At 41.9% G+C, this 9,505-nt stretch overlaps 1 protein-coding gene across 1 annotated transcript in view; it reads right to left on the bottom strand.

Moving 5' to 3' along the window:
- Window positions 1-369: 369 nt before the first annotated feature.
- LOC308071089 (uncharacterized protein) overlaps window positions 370-9,505 on the bottom strand; it is a 356,490-nt gene continuing 347,354 nt past the window's right edge. The window contains exon 15 of the mRNA XM_080405988.1: window positions 370-9,193. The gene's annotated coding sequence lies outside the window, so the exon portion shown is untranslated. The remainder of the gene's footprint in view (window positions 9,194-9,505) is intronic.

Genomic DNA, 9,505 nt, shown 5'->3' with positions numbered 1-9,505 from the left:
TTAAATAGCTTTTGTTCCATTAAAACACTTCCATTAAATAACTCTCAACCATTCCATTCCACTTTCCATCTCTCACCCTCACTGCCACACAAGACAGCATCCGTGAGCAACAGCCAGCTTCACCAAGCACAGCCACGATGTACAAGTTGGAGAAGGCCTCCCGACTTCTTTTTGTATTGCTTCAGGGGGTCCACCCATCACAGTGGCCCACAGAAGACCGTCCCATCCTCGTCCCCTTTCCCCCCTGCCTTACCTCCCAGACATACTAGATGAAGAACTAGTAAGTGACAAACAAGAAGTGGGTTTCCCAACCCATGCCATGTAGCCAAGCAGTCAGGCAAGGCTGCCCATGGACCAGGAAACATAAAGTCATACAAAGAAGTTTACTTGCTTACTATAGGCATACAACCCGAGGTTAAAAGGTCTGGCGCCTGTTTCCACATAGCCCAAAGCTTTGAGTTGCTCAGGAGTTTTTAAGAACATATTTGAAATCCATAATCTCATGACCATGACATAAAATCAACTGTTGGAAGCAGAACTGGGGCATGAGTAGACAAAATGGTTAATGCAAAGGGAACAGAATATTTGCACAAAAGTGACGTGGTTAACTATGGGGTGTGAGTCATTCTCAAGGTTTAACTTATACAGTTGGAGTTACTCTCGGGCTGGGGGATTATTTTAGAAGCTATCAACATTTTTCAGGGGAATTTTTTTTCCCCATTAGCACATTAAATATAGTCACACAAGTGGATGGCCCTATAGCCCGATACCTAGAAGCTCTGCTGGATGCCAGCGCTTCTGTGCCAAGGACCTTAATTCACCACAAGGTGCAAGAGCCCAGCAGGACACATGTAACGAATCCCTGCTACAGAACTGGCCACGCAGCCACCCTGCAAAGAACACGGCAGCTCTGCTTCTCAAAAACAGGTACAGGAAGCACAACAAAATGAGGAGAAACTGTAATAAGACAAACACCAAAGATTGTTTCTCTTTAATTACCCTCTCAGTATCTTTGCTCATCAGCTGGAACTCCCTACTGCTTTTTTAAAGTAAACAAAACAGTGAGGTTTTAATACTGACCCACCTCACTTCTTTGGTCTGACTGATTGCTGAAACTGGCCATAAATTGTCCATTTTGTGACATTCTGAATAGCCTCATTTATTCTGGATGGCACACATCTCTTTTTGTGAGTGCGCACACACACATGCATGCTTACACAAACACCACCTCCTCTCCTGCCGCAGAGGCGGCTGGGGCCAGGGATGGCCAGTGTACGGTTTCAGCCCCATATTGAGTTTTGGCCGGTGTTGAGGTCCCCGAGGCTAAAGAGAAATAAAGCTCTCCGGGGGGAAATGGCATGTAAACATGGCTCTTCTGTTCGCCAGCATGGAAAATGTTCCCTTCAGTTGAGGCTGGTGAACGAACCATGCGTGGAAGGGCTTGCTGGCGTGCAGGCTGGGAGCAAGCTTGCTTGCAACTGGGTGGTGGGAAACATTGCAACATGCATCTGTACTTTCTCCTCTCTGAGCCAGTTCCCTGCCAGCCTGAGCAACCAGCAAGAGGGGAGCACTGCCAGCCAGGGGCCCGCGTGCTGCTGAACCACGCCGTGCCGTTTCAGACCCTTAGCCAGCGTTTCAGACATGAAAGAAGCCTCACTTCACACTCGTCATATGAACCTGACATAACACTAAATGAAGGAAAGATCTAACCAGCCAATCTAGCTTCTTTTTTTTCTCTCATAAAACTGAGTAACACGTAAGTAGTACTTTCATCATGGTTACTGCAACTGCTTTAGATATAACATTCAATAAGTAAGCTATTTAATTCTAATCAGTGATTTATCTCATACACATAGGTCCCAACTTGTTGCTCACTTAACACCTATGCTATTTTTTCTAAATCAAACACCACTATTTTTCATCAACACATTGATGACAGACATGGAAGAGGGGGAGAAATTCCTTTCCCCGTGTAACACACGTGTTTCTGATGAATGCCAGGATGAGGAGTGCTTGTCCGAGGCAAGGGCCTAGGCACTCCGGCTCGGTGGCAGCAGGAGCAGCCTAAGCCCCTTTGGCCAGTGGTTTGGGGCAGTTGGGAGCCTCCTGCCACCTCCACCTTCACCTGCCCTACTGGGCTCCTGCAGAAGGCGGCGCAAACAGCTGGGAAAACCAGAAGGGCTCTCAGGGCAAGCACAAAAATTCATTTTACTCATCGGGGAAGATGTTTAGATGCACAATTCATACGACCATCCATCAACATGAAAAGGAGAATTTCTCAAGAACTCTGATAGCACAAAATGTTTAGGGGAGTTTAAGAGGTTTTGTCTTTGGTTTTACATAGGATTTTTTCCTCTTCGTTGCTGGTGGGAAAGCTTATGCCTTGAATTCTATAACTATAAACTAAATAATATATCAGGTTATATATCAGGTTTTTTTCTGTCAGGCACGGCAATGGTACTGAACGTATGTAAAGTTTCCACTAAAGGTTTTTGTAACTTAATTTTCCTCTAGAGATTAGAGGAAGCCAGATATTCTGTTTCTTGCTGGAACTTGGCTGGTAGCCACACTGCGCTCCCTTTCTCTGTCATCCATCCCCAGCCCCCCCAGCCCCGGCACTGTTAATCAGATGGCTGTATCTTCCCTATATTTCTCCTGTCAAGCTATTAAGGGGATATGGAAGAGAGAAAGAAGAGAATCAGCTGAGATATAAACCAGCCCAGCTCCCAGAGTGCCTCTCCCCCTGTTCAAGGTTGAGCTTGCTGTATTACTACTGCACACGTTCCAGTCAAAGTGAAGGAGAAGTGTGCTTTCCTACACCAAGAATAAATGGCTGAAGTTTATTTTCCAAACGAAGAGGGGAAGGCACATATTCTGCATAGAGCCATCATGGACCTATAAAAATAGGAAATTGCAGCGTGGAGAGGGAGCAAAATCACTGACCCTGGGCTACATGCTCAAAATACTCCAGTTTGGCCACGCCATGCCCCTGCCCATGCAGGGGAGAGCACAGTCCTGACGGGGAGTTTGTGCCATTCGATTAGCAGAAGGTTATCACATCTCTGTGAGTTCTGGCAGCTTCCTTCAGTAGGGGATTGCTGGCATGGCCTCAGCAGTGAGTGGAGGTAGTTGGTTGGAGAAAAAGCTTTACGAGTTCCACAAAGAACCCCCAGACTCAAGTCAGACTTAGGGCTGAAAACATTGATTTTATCGCATCCCTCCATTGCCTTTGGAGCACAATGGAAACACCCTATCCAGACATCAACCCAATGTCTATGGAGAGCTTTGCCTCCCAAGGAAATGTTCCTAGGGGACCCATTCTTCACCAGGAGGCAAAACCAGCTCCCACCTCCAGATATCATAGGACTTTAGAAATAGTTGGATCCCAATATTTTTGGCTGGGTCTACCTCCCATTCTTAGGCATATCAATAAATGAGGAAAAACACTAGCTAACACGGCTCAAACACATCAGAAACAAGAACTGCATGGTTGCATGGGTTTTGTTGCATGATTTTTTTGTTTTCTCTTTGCAACCAACCAGGTAGCAAACTAATCAGGAACACCATAAAAATGCTTCATTTTCCTAGTAATTTGAGAGTTTGTCACTGCAGGGACCAGACCCTGTGTGCCAGCAGCACACTGCACAAAGACCGATTTTATTTCAGATGGGTCCACTTTGCTGTCCAGTGCTCTGATTTTAAAGAGTACTTGGAGAGGTTTTTAAAAGACGCTCAGTGAGCTGTGAGCTCTCGAGCACCTTGGCTGTTTTGGAAAATGGAATTTAACTATTAAAAAATAAACTTACTTGGGTAATCCCTAAGTTCCTTTGAAAATAAAATGTTCACATGCTAGATAAATATCTGCGGATAGGCATGATGACATGATGGGTTAGTGAACAGATTTTTTCCAAACCTATGTTAAACAGAGAGAGAGGAAAATCAAATTAATTTACCAATACCCATGTTCCTTATTCAGGCAAAACATTTATTCACTTCAAAAAGACTCTCAGAGTAAGGAAGGAGTTGATGACTTCTGAATGCACCTTAACAGAGTGTTTACTTCAGCCATCCCCTCTCTGGGTAAATTTGAGCTGATTTCTTGGTTTTAGACATGCTAATACAATATCAGCACCTTCTCTTTGGGGGATTTGTTTCCATTTGTACTTAGAAAGGGGGTGAGGGAAAAAAAAAAAAGACATTTCTATAAGTAACACTGCTAGAGAACGTTTAACACTTGTAACAGCTTGTGTTTCTAGACTAACGTTTGACTGCAAAAAGTCCATGTGAAAGGAGGTGAGAAAGAACACAGGATGCCTGAAACAGCGAGCACACCTCCATGCCAGGGCTGTGAGTAGGAAAGCTGCAGCTGAGTTCTTCTCACACCCTTCCATATTCCATAAGGGACACAGTTTTCCCTGGTTCAAACACGCCTACTAGAGCATCCTCCCCAGCTGTCCTGCCCTTGCTGCAACCTTTTGTCTTTCACTCGCCTTTCCTTCTTTTATCTCTGTTCTATAACCATTATCTCCATCAGCATAACTCCTTAAGATACACCTAGACATCATTTTGCCAATGAATGCATTTCACACAACATTAGTCATATTGTACTGTGGATAATTTTTATGATATTGCTGTGCCTCTCCTTGGTACACTGTTACAGTTTAATTTGTACATATTCTGCTGCTGATGTAGTGTCACTCAGTTGTAACCAGAGAGACCATGATGATTCTGTATTATTGCAATGTATTCTCCCTAAAATAAGAAAATAGGGTGGTGGTGGGAAATACATATAGAGAGACTTTTCCTTAAGAGTAAGTTTGTTTGCTTTCTAGGATTAGTTAACTGCAAGACAGGCCTGCCTGCAGGGTCAGCAAAGAGCTGGACCCCAGCTTCACCCAGTGGAAAAGGATTTAGATTCAGGGTTACATCTTGGGCCAATTCCATAAATAAGTATATGCTGCAAATTTCTATTTTGAACCAATTTTTCACTAGAGTGTGAAACCTTAAGGATAGGGGTTCCGTATCTGCAACAGTTCATCAGACCCTTTCCAGCTACTAGTCTTCACCAGACAAGGTAATACCAGCTATCTGCTTCCCTTCCCAACGCTGATACCCGTTTTGTGGTTGGAGTTTAATGCTATAGATCAATTTTCAGCCCCAGGCATCAGTTTTACATTTAGACATGCAGAGCAGTACTGCTAGAGCCTGTCAACTGTTTTAGGTATTCAACAGCTAATATCAGTATCTACACAAAGAACTGGCCACACTGTTTTCAGTGCTTCTGCTCAGTGATCGAGTTTCCCATATGGAAATGTTTTGTAAAAATAAGGGATTACTTGGAAAGACACTGGGCTAACCCTGCTGAGTATCTGCTTTTCTTCTTCTTAGTTCTACAGCATGGAACGTTACTGCTGGTATTTTGGACAGTGACCATAAGGTCATAAGACTGAGTGAGTGATTGAGGCTCCTTCAGCTCTTTGTTTACCTCTAGAAGACAAAAGAAGTAATAATTTCAAATAATAAGCAAGAGTTTTGTTTACTTCTTTAAAAGTAGTAATTTATTTTTAAAAGGAGCTAAGTTTATCCCACATATTTGAATGCTGCGTGACAGCATAAGTTCCCTTGAGTAATGTCATCTCACTCTTGTTTCCAGCCAATCATAGTGGCAAACATTCTCCTCTGACCCCACCCCATTGATCTTAATCTAAAACTTATAAAAATATTTCTTGCCCTACAAATTTATTCCTCCAAGTCGAGTACATTAAGCAAACATGACTGGCTTGTTATACTGTACCACAAAGAGAGTTACTTAGCTCTGAAGATAAAATAATCTGAGTTGCTAAAGAAGAGTAAAGAAGAGCTAATCTCTTGGGCTGAGATCCCAGAAAGCATTTTGGTACAGTGAAGGTCTTGGGTGTTCACCTCCCTGAGCTGTTGTGAAACAGTCATGTTCTTGTGGGTTGAGCGAAATGCCAGTGCAAGGAGTGCCCTCTGTGCTATTTCAGGTTCTTATTCTGAAAGACTAACTCGGTATCTTAAGCCTCCACCATTTCCTTTAAGGAAAAGGGAGCTTTTCATCTTCTCTGAGTACTGGTGATGATCAAAGCCCTTGGCATACTTAATACACTTTGCATGCCCTGATTTTGTAGTGTGGACAGATGCAAGGAGAAACTGTGATGCAACAATCTCCTAATCTTCCTTGGATCCTCTAAACCTGTTCAGTCACAAAAAACTGCCCTGAGAGGAGTGGAAACATGTCCATCTTCCAAGGCTTCCCCAAATCTCTCACATCAGCTGCTCTATCAAACACGTATTTAGAAAGGGAGTTAAAAGGGGCAGAGAGATTAAGCTCTGCAGCTGCCACCCGTGTCACGCCAGCCTGCACAGGGCTCACTGCATCGCCGTGACACCCTCCACCTCATCCGTTTATATCAGGGCTATAGGCACCCCTGTCACATCTGCCTAGATTCATTTATGTATTTGTTCAGACATGGACTTTGAAAAATACTCTACGCTATTTTATAACCGAAGGACTTATTTAACAAACTGCAGTATCAGTTAAGACCAGAAGAGGTTTGGCATGAGACAGCAGGTAAGCTAGAGCTAAGAGGCTGAGCTAGGGGCTAACACGATCGTCTCGGATGGTTGAAAGGTGCAGACAGTGATTCTTCAGAGACTACATGGGTTTCAGGTCTGAACCTGAAATATTATAGAGTATAATGAGTAATTCTGGAAAACAGCAGTTTGATGCTGTAAAGAAAAATTTCTGATGTTGTCCTGCTCGACATTGTACCAAGAGAAAACCATACTGTAAGGTTAAAAAGTCTCAAATTCTATCTACAGGGAGATGAACCAAAAAAAGGCCAGTTTGTGAAGATGTAAATAATTAATCCGCTTCAGACTACAAAGTTGGTTCATAGTCATAATATTATTCGTCCTACGCTTATAAGAACCTGTTACATTAGTACTTTCACACAACTAGAGCACATATCCTTGACACACTGATATACACATGGCTTCTTTAGGCAATTGTGCCACCTGTGAGACCCAGCAATCATCCCACTGCCTACAGACACCTAGGTAGGTCCCTGGCTTTGTTTTAAGTGCACCTCCAGAAACAAGGCCAGGTATTAGAAGAATGAAGGTCTCTCCTCAATGCCCGAGACACTCTTCCACACAAGAATGAACCCAGACCGTGCTGAAATGAAGGCGTTAAAATGTCCGTAAGCACTTGGCCCATGTAGAAGTCCTTATCATGCTTTGCTCTTGTGAATCAATCCTTTCAATTAAGGTAGCTGGGCGATATAATGATGTTTTTATTTGCAATTACAGTTTTAAATTAGGATCAATAGAAGCAGCTACAGCCCCACCATACCAAAATTCATGAGAGGTTCATAGGTTTTCAAAGAACACACTTCTGAAATAAACCCATCCGTTTTCTATTAAAAATACAATAAAATATCATAAGAAAAACACTTAGACCTTAATACAAGAAAAAGACTCAAGGAATCTTACTATTTGTTTTTAGGCATCAAGCCAGCAAGGGCTTCTTCCCTCTGGTTGCCTCCTTTATGGACTTTCCATGGTCACATCTGGAATAAAGCATGTGGGCACCAGGCCAGGTCAAAGCTGACTCTGTCAGAAGAGGAAAAGAAAATACGCATCTATTCGTTACCATCCTGTATTCCTCACATCTTCAGTGCAAAATTTTGCTTAATAGCAGGCTTGTGCTACAGACAAGTCTTGTTTGGGGTTTTGTGATCAATTCTTCCAAGAAAGGATGCTGTGTACAAAAATACGCAATTCTTTCCATTTGCACAAATTGCGATTATAAAAAAAAAAAATAGTCATTACTAAATGGAATGTTAAATACAGTTTTCTAGGGAATTGAGGTTGTTTACCCTATTTTTAAGCAACCCCTCCAAAAAATAATAAAAATAAAGACATGAGCTTGTGTCAAATCAGATCTTTTCAGGAATAAAATTACAACAAAATAAACTATTTCACGAGTTTCACATTTCATAGCATATTTCATAGTTGTTGTACAAGTTGGGGTAACATCTGCTGTGATTTATAGAGCAACAGTGCTGTAAGAATCCTCCCTTCTAATTATAACTGGTTATGAGGTACATCACTCATATCAGATTGTAATTTACTTCCATCTCAAACATGATCTTTTTTTGCCTGTTTATTATCATAAACTGGCCACAGAAATGCTGATAAAGAGATTACATAAAATGTTATTAACTTAATCCCTTCCCAGTTGGAGTTCCTTCTTTTAATACAGACCTATTTTGACTCCTTGTTTACATGTTGCAGCGTGTCAGATGGTAAACGCTTTCTCTCATGGAAGGTTGTGCAAGAAAGCCTTTCCTATTCCATGTGCTACATTAGACAGAAAGGCTGACTTTGACAGACTGTGCAAAAGAACCTATAAATCCAATGATTACCTCCACTTTCATCAGGCAGTGTATGTAAGGGCTTCACACGTATGGTAGATGTTTCATTTGAATGCAAAACGTACTAAAATTTGTTGTGAAAAACACTTACGCTTTAAAAACATACCATAATTCTAAGAAGAAAGATGCCTGACATATATTTTGGCTGATTTCAAATTCATATATATTTTAAATGATCTATATACCCTAAGCTGTGCATTTTATACAACAGAATGATAACCATTTACCATTCCACTCCATCTAATCCACTGATGCTCCTGATTTATTGGCTAGTCGTGTATAGTGCAGTACCCCTCCTGAAATTCATGCTGTAATTTTTAATTTTTGTTGTTGCTGCTGCTGCTGTTATCTGGACGCAGCGCTTGTCATGAAGATACCATGGTCTTACTCACCCTGTAAACTGTATTGATGCTATTGAATATAATAATTTAGTATATCATCCATCTCCAGTACAGCTTGCCAGTACGTGACTTGTTCCTGCAGGTATCTGATTTGTATCATAGACGAGTTGGCTTGATTGCTGTTTTGCAGTAGAGTAATAGTTTCCTGGTTTCCACTGACATACTGAGTATCCCTTGATCACTCAGGTGATCAGTCAACACACAAGTTAATTATGGGTGAAGGGCTGTCTGAAGCCCAAAGATCAAAAGATATGCACAAGGTCTTCTCCAAGCTGTTATTCACAGTCTTAAGCATCAGGCAGTCAGGTGGGATTCCTCTCTCCAGCACTGTCCCTAAAGAAAGCGATATAAAAGTAGGAAACCTGAATTACAGCAGCTAAGAGACACCAAATGAGAATGCAGATTTGGCACGGTTGCCTGCATGGGGAAGATCAGGAATACTCTCATTTATTTATTGTTTTTAAAAAAAAATATATAAATAATCCAGGGTAGCTGTTTAGAGGTGTACAATCTGACAGTTTGCCAGAAGGCTCTCACTTGCTTCCCTGGTTAAACTTCTTTGGTTTTAACTGTCATTACAAGGAAATTCTTACAAATATTGCCATCATCTTTACTTCCATGCGCAAAGAATAGATTTTATTGGCA

Source organism: Falco punctatus, assembly GCF_963210335.1.
Source record: "Falco punctatus genome assembly, chromosome: 10".
NCBI classification, from domain to species: Eukaryota; Metazoa; Chordata; class Aves; order Falconiformes; family Falconidae; genus Falco; species Falco punctatus.
The sequence above is the reverse complement of the archived record's forward strand: the minus strand, read 5'-3'. Positions and strand labels throughout refer to the sequence as shown.